The sequence below is a fragment of the Phodopus roborovskii genome, unplaced genomic scaffold (genome assembly GCF_943737965.1).
Source record: "Phodopus roborovskii unplaced genomic scaffold, PHOROB, whole genome shotgun sequence".
NCBI classification, from domain to species: Eukaryota; Metazoa; Chordata; class Mammalia; order Rodentia; family Cricetidae; genus Phodopus; species Phodopus roborovskii.
In genome coordinates this window covers 43,154-57,401 of record NW_026126432.1, presented here as the reverse complement: position 1 = coordinate 57,401, position 14,248 = coordinate 43,154, and the positions used below count along the sequence as shown (strand labels likewise).

The 14,248-nt window shown below is 35.4% G+C and overlaps 1 pseudogene; it reads left to right on the top strand.

Annotated features, from left to right (window-relative positions):
• The first annotated feature begins 7,305 nt into the window (after positions 1-7,305).
• Positions 7,306-8,836, top strand: LOC127223145 (oogenesin-3-like; annotated as a pseudogene).
• Positions 8,837-14,248: the final 5,412 nt, after the last annotated feature.

The window sequence follows — 14,248 nt, the reverse complement described above, 5'->3', positions numbered from 1 at the left end:
AAAGTACAATAATACATCTACAAAAAATGAAGTTCCTTTATTAGTTAAGTAATCAACAATGTATTTACTGTCTTGAAGTATCACACAACAGAAGAATACCTTTCACTTTATATTTTCCCTATTGGTACTTTCTGTTCTTTGTTTGACAATCATCACCAATTTTCCATAATTATGTTATCCTACATTTCATGCAATTACATATAAAATTCTTTCATTCATTTAGACTACTACTCATCTTATTTCTTTTGTAATTTCTATTTAATGTATTTCTTTATCTTATTTTATGTGTTTCATTGTTTGCTTGTATGCAGGTATGGGCACCATGTACATGTTTTCAGTGCCCAAATAGTTCAGAAGAGGATGTCTGATCTCTCAGAACTGGAGTTACAGATGGTTGTTAGCCATGCTGTGAGTGTTGCTGATGAAGCCACATCCTTTGCAAGAGCAGCCAGGTCTCTTAACTGCAGGGCCAACTTTCTAGCCTCTGTTTATTAATTAATTAATTTATTTATTTATTTTGAAGATAAGGAGTTCTTGGCTACTACTGAGTACTCACGTCAACTTCCCCTTCTTTCGGACTCCATCTAGTGTGAATCTGTGCAAGCTCTGTTCATGCTGCCACAGTCCCTGTTGTTCATATGTGCATTAGTTCTGTTGAAGACATTGTTTCTTTTCTATAACCTACCCCTTCTTGCTTTTATAGTATTTCTGCCTTCTCTTCCACATAGCTATTAATGAAAAATATCTTAACAGTCTTTGCCTTTTTTAACCGATCACAGAATTAGCCACTAAGAAATAAATACTGTAGCTCATTTCATTTAGATGAGATGACATAACAGTATTGCCAGTAAAACCTGCCATGTTTCTAGGAGTAGTATTTTCCTCCACTGTCATTTCAAAAACTTATTTGTTCAAAAATCTTTATTTAAAATCATTTTCTGAGTTAGTCTTATTTCTATAAAGTTGTATATCCAACATACTACAAAATCATTCATATACTTGAAAAAAATATTTATTTCTCCAAGTTTTTACTTACTGCTCTTAAATTCTATGGGCTTGGGCTTAATGAAGAATAATAGTGAAAATGCCATTAAAAGGTGTGTGTGTGTGTGTGTGTGTGTGTGTGTGTGTGTGTGTGTGTATGCTATATAACTCTCCTTTGGGTACATTGAACTTCTACTCATTGCTTTATCCTAAACCCAACTGCAGAAGCCACTCCCTGGGACCCACAGATATCTCTAATCAGGAAAAACTACTACAAGATTTCATATTGCACCCATTCGAATGCCTAAGATCAGCAAAGAAATGACATCTCAGGCTATTAAATATGTGAAACAATGGGAACAATCATCTATGTCTGATAGGACTGAAAACTTTTATAGCCACTATGGAAATCATTGTGGCTATACCTCAAGAAGATGTGAATCAAGCTCCCTCAAGATCCATCTATACTGCTCTTGGCATATACACAAATGTCACTTCATTTTACCACAGAGACACTTTCTCAAACATGTTCACTGCTGCTGATTCATAATAGCCAGACATTGAAAACAAGATAGATTGTCCATAAAGAGAAGAATAGATAAAGGGTAATGTGATACATTTACACAATGGATTATTAATCAGCAGTTTGCAAAAATGTAATAAAAAATTCATAGGTAAATAAATGAAACTAGCAAATAAACATTTCTGAGTGAGGTATCCCATATCCAGAAAGAGAAATGATATGTGTATTCACTTAAATGTAGTTAATAGTTGTTAGGTCAATGATAACATTCTCTAATCTATACAACAATAGAGATTAGAAGTAGAGTGAGAGATTAGGGGGAAAGCTAATCTCATTAGGAACTGGAAATATAATAGATATCTGTGGATGGATGAGGGAGCTGGAGTGGAAGGATCAGGTGATAGGCAAAAGAGAGTGGGGGGAAGGGAGAGAATACAGGGAAAGAGAGCTAAGATTAAGCAGCAAACACTATTTGATGGGAAGTATTAAAGCCTAATAATGCATTAGAAACTTTCTAAAATATAGACATAAATAAAAGTAATCTAAATGAAATCACCAAATAATGGGGAGAGAGCATTCCAACTGCCCATCTCTTGTCACAAATGAAACTTCCTAAGCCATGACTAGATTATATCTCACTGAGTTGTTGGCCAAAGTGTCCCCATGGGAACCATCAAACAGTGCAGCCTGATGCCAAGATTCTAGGTTGCTCTTCACAAACTGCTATCAAGATCCCATGGCTGATTACATAATCTACACAACTCATTGAACATGGAGAAGTCAAGCTTTTGCTTACATAGAACATTTACAATTATACTCTATGGTCTGTGGTACAAGAATGTACTCTGCCACCCAAAAGGAAATGTAAACATCAACCCAACCACACACAAATCCTTTGGACTAAAATGCTGTCCTTCCAGCAAGACATTTGAAGAATATGGTGATACAAGTCTTATGGGAATAAGCATCCACTATCTGATTTGACTTAGGGCACACTCAAAAGGTTGGAACCCTTACTGGATATTTCTTGGGCGAATAAGAACAGGAGACTATATAGACACGTAGGTTGAAATCAAGTAATTATCTTCTTAGCAAACAGACAAAGAGTATAAATAAAATAATTACTATTGATATTCTGTAATACTCATACATCATTGCCTTTTCAGGTATCATCAGAGAAGTTTCATCCTGAAGCAGATAGGAACAAATACAGAGATCTACAACCAGACATTGTACAGAGAATTAGAAACCTTAGAACACTCATCCTGAAATGGGATGTCTCCATAAAATTTTTCTTTCAGAGCTCAGGGATACCTATGGAAGAGGTAGCAGAAAGAGTATAAGAGCCAAAGGAGACAGAACAAGAAACAAGGGCCTCTAAAGCACTAACAATAAAGCTTATATGTACTCATACTAATTGAAACAGCATGCACATAGCCTACATGAGTCTTCACTAACTCCTCAGTGTATGTATTATAATTTATGGGATTCCTGAGTGTGCAAATAAATGTGTTTCAGATTCTTGTACAGTTTCGTCAACTCTTTTCCTTTTGTTTGTTTAATTTGTCCTACTTTGTTTTTTTAGTTTTGTTTTTCTCTTATTAAAATTTATTTTGTTACATTATGATTTATTTTATTATTATCCTTTAGAGCCTGCTTGCTATAATGAGATAAAGAAATAGAGTGGATCCAGATAGGAGAGGAGGTGGGGAAGAGGAGGAAAGAGAGGGGAATCTGAATCTGTAATGTATTTTCATTTAAAGGAAAATAAAACATGTGCACTAATAAATTTGTTAAATTCTGTAGGTTTGTTCTATGAAAATTTATTATGATTTTTAAAATTTGTGTTGTTTTGACAATTTATGAACATTATCTATATCTATGTTCATTAAGATAAAGTCTTATGTCTTAATCTCATTGACAATAAACACTCATACAGGCTCATCCTATACACAGTACACTTACACATACACAGTACACACATACTTATATGCATACAAACACACATATGCCCCCCCACACATCTACTAATCATTGTTTTGATACTACAACAACTTGATTTGCTTTTTAATTTGTAAGGTAAGTTTGATTTTTAAATTACAATTTAGAGTTGCTTACATATTCTTTTCAGTCACATGATTATACTGCTTGAGGAATATTTTAATTATTTATATGGAGCACTGATAATCACTATCTAATTTTATGAACAGATAATAACTTATTTCTAAATTATTATTGGCTGCATCTGATTATTTTTAATATTATAGGCATTTTGCTTTCTCTTATCATCAACGATTCATTTAACAATATGCTACACAATTTTCTTTTAGTTTTGATGCTTTTAGAGACTGAGAACATGATATCATCATCCAAATAACAAATATTATTTCTAAGCTTTGTCTTCACTCAAATGAAAAAGTAACTAAATTAATAGGAATATAGCACTAATAAATATAAGATATTGATTATATGTATGATGTAAATTTCATTATAATACTAAGTTTTTATACAACTTACAAGACTCATTTTCTGTGAAATATAGTGGTTTCTAAATAACCTTTTAAATGTGTTTCTTAGGATTTATGTCAGTTGAACATTGATTTTGATGGTGTCTCAAGCTATGAAATAGATTTACAAGGAATTTTTGATGGTATATGTAGTGGCTAAATCTAGTAGATTTGAAGATTTATATGATCTGATGAATGAAAACTACTTAAGAATAGAAACAAATGTTTTTTGTCATTGCTCTTCAGTCCTGAATGAACAGTGATCTTATTTTCCTGACATGATTTTTGATTCACACTGAAAAGGATAGAATCAGGATCAGAAGTTTTAGGAGTATTTTATAAAAATCTGAGAAGTTGCAGAATATTCAATCAACTGTGAATGCTGAGTTCATATTTGTATTGCTTAAGTAAAATTAACCTTGAGTCAGGAGGCCCCATCAGCAACTTGTTGACAGAAAGTGATCATAGAGACCCAGAGGGTATCTGTAAGACAATAGAGAGATGCAGGGGAGTAGGAGTGAGAAGTATATGGTGTGAACTTTTTTTTGTTTTGGTAGAGTAAATGGATGCTCTCTTTTGACTGGCAAAGAGAGAAGGTCAACTAGTTGCTACTTAACTTCCCTGTGCTAGCCAGTCTTCACCCCAGCCTTTGACTCCCAAGTCTTATTGATATATAGAGTGAAAGAGATTTAATTAAAAGATATATTTGGTGACAGCAACTTAACTGTTGCCTGTGGGAACAGAATTAGCAGCAGGCTGCAGCCTGTGCAACTAGCTGCTGACAGAAAAGTAGACCTATAACGTTGGAGCCACAATTGCTGGCTGAAGCAACAGTAGATCGAAGTGCAGCCTATGTGCCAAAGAAAAAACAACACTGAGCTTGAGATTTTAGTTTAGAGTCAGAATATTAATAGTGTAAATATTGGATCATAATCACATATGAGGTAGTCAGAAAGCAACTATCATATTCAGATTATGGAATGTTCATTGTAAAGGACTCTTAACAGTCATTTTTTATTGCAATAATTTATCAATTATATTTTCCTTTTGTTCTGATAGAATATTTGAGAGAAAGAACTTAAGAGAAAACATGTTATATTGGCTCATGGTTTCAAAGTTCGCCCATTGCTGTAAGGTGGGCCTGGACAAGTGTTTCATTGGCGCTCCTCATTGTATGGTATCATACAGGGAGACAGTAGTAGTAAGATATTCAAAGCTTCCCACCAAATGACCTATTTACAGTGCTGTCCCATGTCCCAAAGAGTACATAAGCTCCAAAACAGTCGTTACTTAAGGACCAAGTGTTCAAATGCATGAGCCAGAAAGAAACATTTTAGACTTGAACCATGACAAAGACCCCTAACTGTACAGCACATGGAATTAGTCTGAGAGTTCAGCCAAATGAGTATATGAATCCTGATTAGATATTAAAATTCCAGTGAATAAAAAAAAGGTATGTGTTCAAATGTCAAGACCTCTGGAAAGTCACACCATTTTACCTAAAAAGAAAACAAGACAAAATTTCTTGGTCAGAGAAAAGAGACATGATTCTCTTGATCCAACCAATTTGTATTTGTTTTATTTTTTAAAAGATTCATTTTGGAATTTTATATATGAAGATTAAAAAGAACATAAAGTTGAGTGTACAGGAGAGTGAGAAGCATCTGGGAGTAATTGCTCAATAAAATATACTGTATGGAAAAAAACTTTTAAATAAATTAACTTTAAATTTTATAAATTATTTTTATTATTAGTGTGCTTTTCTGTGTTGGAGTTTGTACATGTGAGTTACAGTCCTCTGTTATTGTGACTTCACTTGGTAGTGACCACTCATTTTGTGTGCTGAGAATGTAAATTCTGGTCGCTGCAGGAATAGCAGATGCTCTTAATTGCTGAGCCATCTTCTATGTCCAGTATAGTTTCTGACTTATCATCAATGTCTATAGATAATTGCCAAAATACCATCATATTGTAAACCCTGATTTTAGTAGTATACCATGAATGGGGTGGACAACAGAATTATGCAACAGAAGAGGAAGTCTGATGTCAAAAATCCTCCAAACTTCGCAATGGGCAGCAAGCATTTCCTGCTTGCCTCTAGGGGGATGCAGTATGTTATTATAATGTGGAATGGATAGTGTTACCATTACTGCCAAGTTAAAATTCCTAATCTTCCAATGCTTTAGAGAAATGTGCCTTTTACTGTTTTTTGCCACTAAGTTTATCAAACAGCATCCTCTCTCTATAGTCAGTCACGAGGTATATAGTTGGATAACCAAGAGCTTATATTTTTAAAATATTACAGAAATTTCACTTACAGCCATTTGACTAGATATAAAATAGAGGCTCATTATTAAATGATTTTCAATAAACTATGTGTGTGTTTCCAATGAGTAAGTTTAAGCTTACTCATAAAGTGGGAAGTTTTAATTTTTTGTTAAACATTTTATTTTTCCTTTTATATACCAACCCCAATTCCCCTCCCACTCCTTCTCCTGTCCCAATTTTCCCCCTTGACACTCCTCATTCACACCTCAGAGGGTGGAAAGCCTTCCTTGGTGAGTCCACAAAGTCTGGCATACCAAGTTGAGGTAGGACCAAGCCCCTGTATTAAGGCTAGGAAACATATTTTACTATAGGGAATGGGCTCCAATAATCCATTTCACACTCCTGGGTTAGATCCTGGGGCTACTGCTAGCCCCCAACCTCACCAAACCATGCCACATAACTTTCACCCACATTCAAAAGGTCTAGTTTATTCCCATGCAGTTTCCCCAACTGTCAGTCCATAGTTCATGAGCTCCCACTACCTCAGGTCAGCTATCTCTGTTACTTTCCCTATCATACTCTTGACACCCCCCCCCCCTTGTTCATATGATCCCTCCTCTCTCCATCCAACTAAACTCCAGGAGCTCAGTGCAGTTCTTGGCTATGTGTCACTGCTACAGCTTCTATCAATTACTGGGTGTTGGTTCTATGATGACAATTAAGGTAGTCACTAATCTGATTAAAGGGGAAGTCCTGTTCAGACACCCTCTACTATTGCCGGAGTCTCAGCTGCTATCATCCCTGTAGATTCTGAGAATTTCTCTAGCACCCAATTTTTCCCTAACCTCATAGGCTCCCTCTTTCAAGATATCTCTTTTGGTGGAAGGGTGTGTTAACAGTCAGAGCAGTCAGTCAGAGAACCTTCACCTGGATCCCCTTGGAGTTACTGCCTATCCCTGCTGGTGTTTAGAGACCTGTTGCCAGAATTCACATCAGGATCATTATCCCTGAAAACCTGTCAGAATGGGAGCCTGGGCCGAACCCAAACTAGTGCAAGTCACTAGAGAGGCTGCTGAGGCAGGAAGTCTTGATCATCTCTGCTCTGGAGGACCTGCCTGTGGGGATATTCCCAGAGATGTTTGAGGAGGCCTTCAATCTCAGACTTAAAAACATCCTGAGGGCCATGGTGCCTGCCTGGCCTTTCCCATGCCTTTCTGCGGGGTTTTTACAACCCCCACCTGGAGACTCTGAAAGCTCTGCTTGATGGACTGGATGTGTTGATTACAGAGAAGGTTCATTCCAGGACAAAACTCAGAGTACTTGATTTGATAAATGTGAACCTTGACTTCTGGAACCTTAATGCTGGAAGCCATGAAGGTGACTGCTCACCAGAAGCCATGAGGTAGCAACTGTCGGTGGAGACTGTGCAGGAGAAACCTTTTATGGTAGTAACTGATGTTGAAGTCATGAAAGCCAGTTTCAATGGATGTATCACATACTTGTTGCAGTGGGCCAAGTGGTGGATAGCTTCAGTTTATATATATTGTAGAAGACTGCACATGTGGCATCCACCTATCTTAACTGCCACACATCTCTTCAAATCATACACATAGACTGTATCTGGGAGCTGTGGTTGAGTCACTGGTGTCTTCAATACATGGCACACATTTTTCCTTACCTGAGACAGATGAGAAATCTTCACCACACCCTCTTCCTAGAAAGAATTCAGAAGCCCTTCAGGGTGGATGCCTCTGTAGAGTGGGATGGATAAACCTGTTGCTTTCTCAGCTCTCCAAACTTCCCTGTCTCCAGAATCTCTGTGCAAATGGCATCTACTTTTTAACAGGCTGTCTTGAACAGTGGCTTAGGTGCCTGAACAACCCCTTGGTGACCCTGTCAGTCACTGACTGCTGGTTCTCACAATTAGACCTGAATTACATGAGCCAGTGCCAGAACATCTGTGAGCTCAAAGATTCTGTACCACAATGATATAAGCTATCTGATTCATGCTTCTTGGGGTTCTCCTTGAGAGACTCAAAAGTACAAATGACTGACTCACATTTCAATACCATCTTGTCTGCCCTGGCCCAATGCTTCCAGCTTACCAAGGTCAATTTCTATCATAAAATATCTCAGCTTGTCCTGGAGAACCTTCTACATCCTGCAACCAAGATCAGAAAGCTGAGCCAGGATATGTACCCTGGCCTTTGGAAATCTATATGGGCTCTATAATACTTATAAATTTACTCAACATTTTTCCCCATAAGACAATGTTTCTCTGTATTTCTTTGGAGCCTGCCCTGGAACTAGCTATGTAGACCAAGCTGGCCTTGAACTCAGAGAGATCTGCCTGCCTCTGCCTCCTGAGTGCTAGGATTAAAGGCGTGTGGCAACAGCAGTCAGCTACAAATTTACTCAGCTTTGTCCTGAGCTCCTGGACACACTCAGGGCAGAAAGGCAGCCCAGTAATGTCTCTTTTGCTACAACATTATGTTTGAAATAGTTTGAGTTTTGTTTCTATGAGCAGGAGGCCAGACTTTGCCCCTGTTCATAGATAGGATGAAGTTGTTTCTGGTACTGAGGTTGCAAGCCTAATGGGGGGAGTATATGTATACTGTGTACATCCTGGATAGATGATAATAAATGTATTGGGTTTTTTTTTTTTTAAAAAAAAAGATATCTCTTTCATTGGTCTTCTCTTCCAACCCACCCCCAACTCTGTCTTGATTCCTCATGTTCCCGTCCCCCTTCCCATCCCTTGTACATTATGCCTCAGATTACCAGGGAGATTTTAACCATTTTTCCTTCCTGAGGTCCTCTTTGGATAAAGAAAATGTGGTACATTTACATAATGGAGCAGAAACAAACAACAACAAAAACACATCTTGAAATTGCAGGCAAATGAATGGAACTAGAAAAAAACCATCCCGAGTCAGGTAACCCAGACACAGAAAAACAAACATGGTATGTGCTCATTCATAAGTGGATATTAGATATAAAGCAAATGATAACCAGGCTGTCACCCACAGTCCCAGAGAAACAAGGTTAAAGGGGGGCCCCTAAGAGGGACACACCTAGAAGTTTTATATTTTGATACCCTTGTAGAAACATGACTTTTTATACTTTCTGTTTTTCAATCTCTATTTTTCCTGCATCTATAGTGACAACTCTATATTTTTTTCTTTTTCTCAAATTAGCATTGCTATTTATATCTGCAACACAATCGCTGCTAAAGCTTTCAGTAAAAATAATAATAAAAAGGTGAAAATAATATGTATTTGTGAAAATCAGACATTATTCTACTGATGCTTTCAAACTGCTTCACTTTATATTATAATGGAGTGTTGTCCAGTCCTTGAAAGGAACCTTTTGTAAGAAATACAATTTTCATTGTAACCTCGTATATATAAATACATATATAGGAGCACAGAATAAACATAATGGAAGCACAAATCACATAAAGCAATTCTGAGTTCTACTGTGTGACATACTAGTATTTACTGATGAATTCTCTATTTTATACTATGTTGGCTCAGAGATGGAAGAATGTCTGTCAAACCTACAGTTTTAAAAAACATGAATTTAATAAATGACAAAAAGAAGGCCAACATGTTTTTATAAACTGTTGGTATGCTTCTGTAATCAACCACAATTGTTCATCTGGAGGGTGGATAGTGTCACTCTCTGCAAGAAGATTTTCTGTCTTTCTTTTTTTCAATAAGCATATTCTTGTCTCTCTCAGTATGATGGTACACTGCATCTTAATTACTTAGTGAGTAATGAATAGTACATTTTAGTGAGCTCTAATGAGATCCCCTTTTAAGCAATAAACAAATATTATGCAAAAATATTTGTATTTCCTCTGGACTAACAACAGCAAAAATTATGTATGTATGTATGTGTGTTCTGGATAAAGTTGCAAGCAGAGAAGGCAATTTTTGTGTCACTATTTTTGAATCTGCAAACAATAGCCCCATGTATCTTTTTAGTCTCTTTAGTCAACCTATTAAACTTTTAATGGTGTTTGATCATATTTAAAAATCCAATTGTAAGTCTGAGGATGGATTTTCATATTAGCTCATATTTAACATTCAGGGGATTAGGAAAGAACTGCCAGCTCTCACGTGAGTTAGAAAAAAATATTTGAGAAATATTTCTATTGACCTGGTAGTACTTAAGAACCAGCATGTTCTTTCACCTGTCTCACCAGCCATTATTGTGGTATTTTTTGATGCAAACTTGTGATTGATCCAAAAAGCATGAGCAAGCCTATACTTCTGCTAAAATATGAAAGCTTTTCCTAACAAATGCAACATTTCCTGTTGCATGCTGTAGTCAACGCTTTCTTAATGACCTGAACAGCAGTACACAGTTTCATATAATTATATTTGGTAAATTATGACATATGCTAAATGTTATATTGACCAAAAAGAAACAACTTTACAAGAAAGTAAAAAACTTTCAGAAAGAAGCAGTGTGATTTTAATGAGTTATTGATGAATAGCTGGAGGACAGAAGAAAAGCATTTATATATTGTAGCAAGTTTAAAGACAGGTGACCTTTTAAAAGATTAGTTAACCTTTCAACAATTTTGGAGAGTTACTGTTTTGAAAGAAAAAGGTCAGAGTAGAACTCAAAATGCAGCTATTGTCTTCCCTGTGTTTGTTGCCATGCCTTTAATTCTTAGTAAATTTATTCAAAGCATGAATTCTGCAAAAATGTGTTTTTTTTAAGAGAGAGGAATAGTGTTTTTAATTATTTTGAGTAATTAAAATATGAGTAACCAAAAAGGAAAACTCAATATTTTAATTCACTTGCAAACTTTATCTTTAATGTCATTTGTAGTGAAATTGTTAATTAAAATGTGGTTAGCTTAAAAATGAATGATGCAGGGATGCCATTGTTGGTCAGTGAGTAAAGGGACTTAATGAGAAATTGGATGTTCAGAGTTTGATCCCTAGGATCCACACTGTTGAAAGAATTTACTCTAAAGTTGTCTTCTGACTTCTACATGTACACCATGACACCAGCACAAACCATCCACATCACAAACATCACCCCACCTCTCTCTCTCACACACACACACAAATAGACACACACACACATACACACACACACACACACTATAAAAATAAAATGGGTATTACCCATGGTTCTCTTTAAGAAAATATCATTTGACTTTTTTACATCATCTTTTGTCCAAATAGTCCACCTATTTAATCACTGCTAGTCTCTTCTTCTAAATTCCTGAAGTCATTTATCCAGTATCTACATATTCTTCCATCTATATTAAAGGGAGAAATTAGGCCATGTTTAACAAAAGTAATAGAAAATAGCATTTCAGAACCAATCTTCAAATGCAAGGAATTTGTGTGAGGGAATATCCTAATCTCCTGTACTATTTATAGATTTCTGTAAAGCCATGAGAAGCATATGATCATTCCTTTTAGACTACAAGTACTTTCTTCTTCATAGATTCTTATATCCATATTTTAGAGTACATACAGTACTATGTTCTTGACCTAGATACCTGTGAAACAACAACTCTCTTGTTTAGAAACTTAAAAACAAATGTGTTTCCCTGAGAGATCTGATATTTCCAGAGATGTCATGCCGGTTTTCTTTTACCTGGACATATAAGTTAGTTATTGATGTTTTATTCATATTAAATCATGAAACAATATAAATAATAGATGTCCATACTTAAAGTACAACAAAACCAAAGCATAAAAATTACATAGTACCAACTACTGTCAGATTACATAAACTAATACTTTTTCAAGATAGAGTTTTACATAATGACAAATGTTTCATCTATTCAAAGATCTGGCAATACTTTCACATTGTATTTCACTTCATGTGATAATAATGTTTCATAAATCTTTACCATTTCAACATTGGTTTGTCTTTCATATGAAAAAAGTTTTACTGATTTTCAAACTGTGCGGTCATTAAAGCAGTAAAAAGGATTTTAAAAATGTTGTTTGGTAAAATAATTTTAATAAATAAGTTATTTTTATCAATGTGCTTTAGTTTTGTCTACATTTTTTTTTGTCTTATGGGAAAGCATTTTAGGGTACACAGGTAGATCATAACCTATACACATATTTTGTAGGTATCCTGTCCTGTAATCATCATAGTTTGAGGACATGCCCCATATCCCATCTTTCACATTGTCAGAAGGTAGGTTCTGGTGTAGTAAAACAATTTTCTCAGTCTTCTAAGTCTATTTTCTTATCTTTTCAGAGAGAGAGAGAGAGAGAGAGAGAGAGAGAGAGAGAGAGAGAGAGAAAGGGAACTCTTTGCTTTCTGACTCGTGATGACAGCTATTGGTTTTGTTTATAACACATTTGTGTAGTTGGGTAGAAGACAGGAAGAATTAAAATAAGAATCCACAGGTATCATGAGTTCATCTTAGAACAACACTACTAGTGAATGGTTTAATTAGTTTTAACGATTTTTAAATATTCCTCTTCATAGTTACTGATATTTTAAGTCATTCTTTGGTTCTTCTAAAGAATACAAAGGGAAACATTGTGATTTTTTAAAGCGATTGAATAAGCTTATTGTCACTTTGCATTGCTCTGTAAGTCCTTTAGATTCCACTATAAATCTCAGATGCACTGTAGGTTCATTTTTCTCTAAGTCTTGAATGCCTTTCCTGTAATCATCTTAGCTCTCTAGATCACCTGTATTTGTATCCATCACAATGAAAGATGATGGAATTTTCCACTCAGTTGTTGAGTTAGCACCCAATGTTTCTCCCAGATGCTGTTTAAATCAAAGAGACTGCAGAAGTCTAGCCATGTCCTGTACCTTGAGATAATGTTAGGTTCTCCACCCAGCATCCTCTGGAACATGGTTATCTTCCACTTGCATGACAGTTCTATGCATCATAAACAGCTTTGATCCATGCTATAAACTAAAGAATAACATTTTGGTCTTGTCCACCTATTCCATGATACTGTTTGATTATTTAGCTTTTCTGGCTACAAGTGGGAATGCCTCTGTAGTGGGCACTCTCAGAATTACAAAGTAGACTGGACCTTGAGTTTCCCATCTAAACTAACCAACATCACAAACCCTAAGAGTTATACTTCCTAGTAAAGAGCATACAAATATATTTGTCTAATTATTTCAATTCTGTCAATAATCCTTTCGATTTATCTCCTCCATCTTCTTTCAGGAATAGAGACAGTACATTTCAAGTCTCTTTTCTATGAGATACAAAAACTGTTTATACTATCCTAGCCTATTTTTTTAAAATCCTGATTGCAGCATCAATTCTCCCAATAATAATAGCAAAAGATCATCAGGGAAGCCTAAGATATAGTAGAATATTAGCTAAATGCATGTGAGTAGTTTAATCTTATTATAAAATTGCCTATCATTAGTTAAATAAAATCATAAAAATCTGATAAAATAAGTTTTATTTAGAATAATACTGTTAATTACAAATTCAATTTCACTTTGCTAAGGTTGCGTCTGTACTTGCTGACCACTTCTCATTGTGACTCAGATTAAACTACTTCTTTTCTTACTGTTAGGATTAAAATTTATGAAGAGTGACATCACTTTACAAAGGCACCACTCCAGCTAACAATGTGTCATATTAGCAGGTTTATAAAAACTAATTCCCAGAAAGAAGTGAATTTTATAAAATAGGATATATACACCTTTAAAACACTAACCCCATAAACTAGGGAACTTAAAAACTGTAATAATAATAACAATTATATGACATGCAAAGAGAAACTATAATTGTGTGTGTGGAAGTTCATATAACAAATATTTATGGAGACCAGAGAGAGACATTTATTGTCTCTCTTTATCCCTCTTCACCTTATTTTTCTGCAACAGCCTTTTTCACTGAACCTGAAGCTATCTGATTTGCTGTACTAGCCTTCTAAAGAGATCTAAATATTTTAAGCTCTATAGGACATTGTAAGATTAAAGCAAGATATAT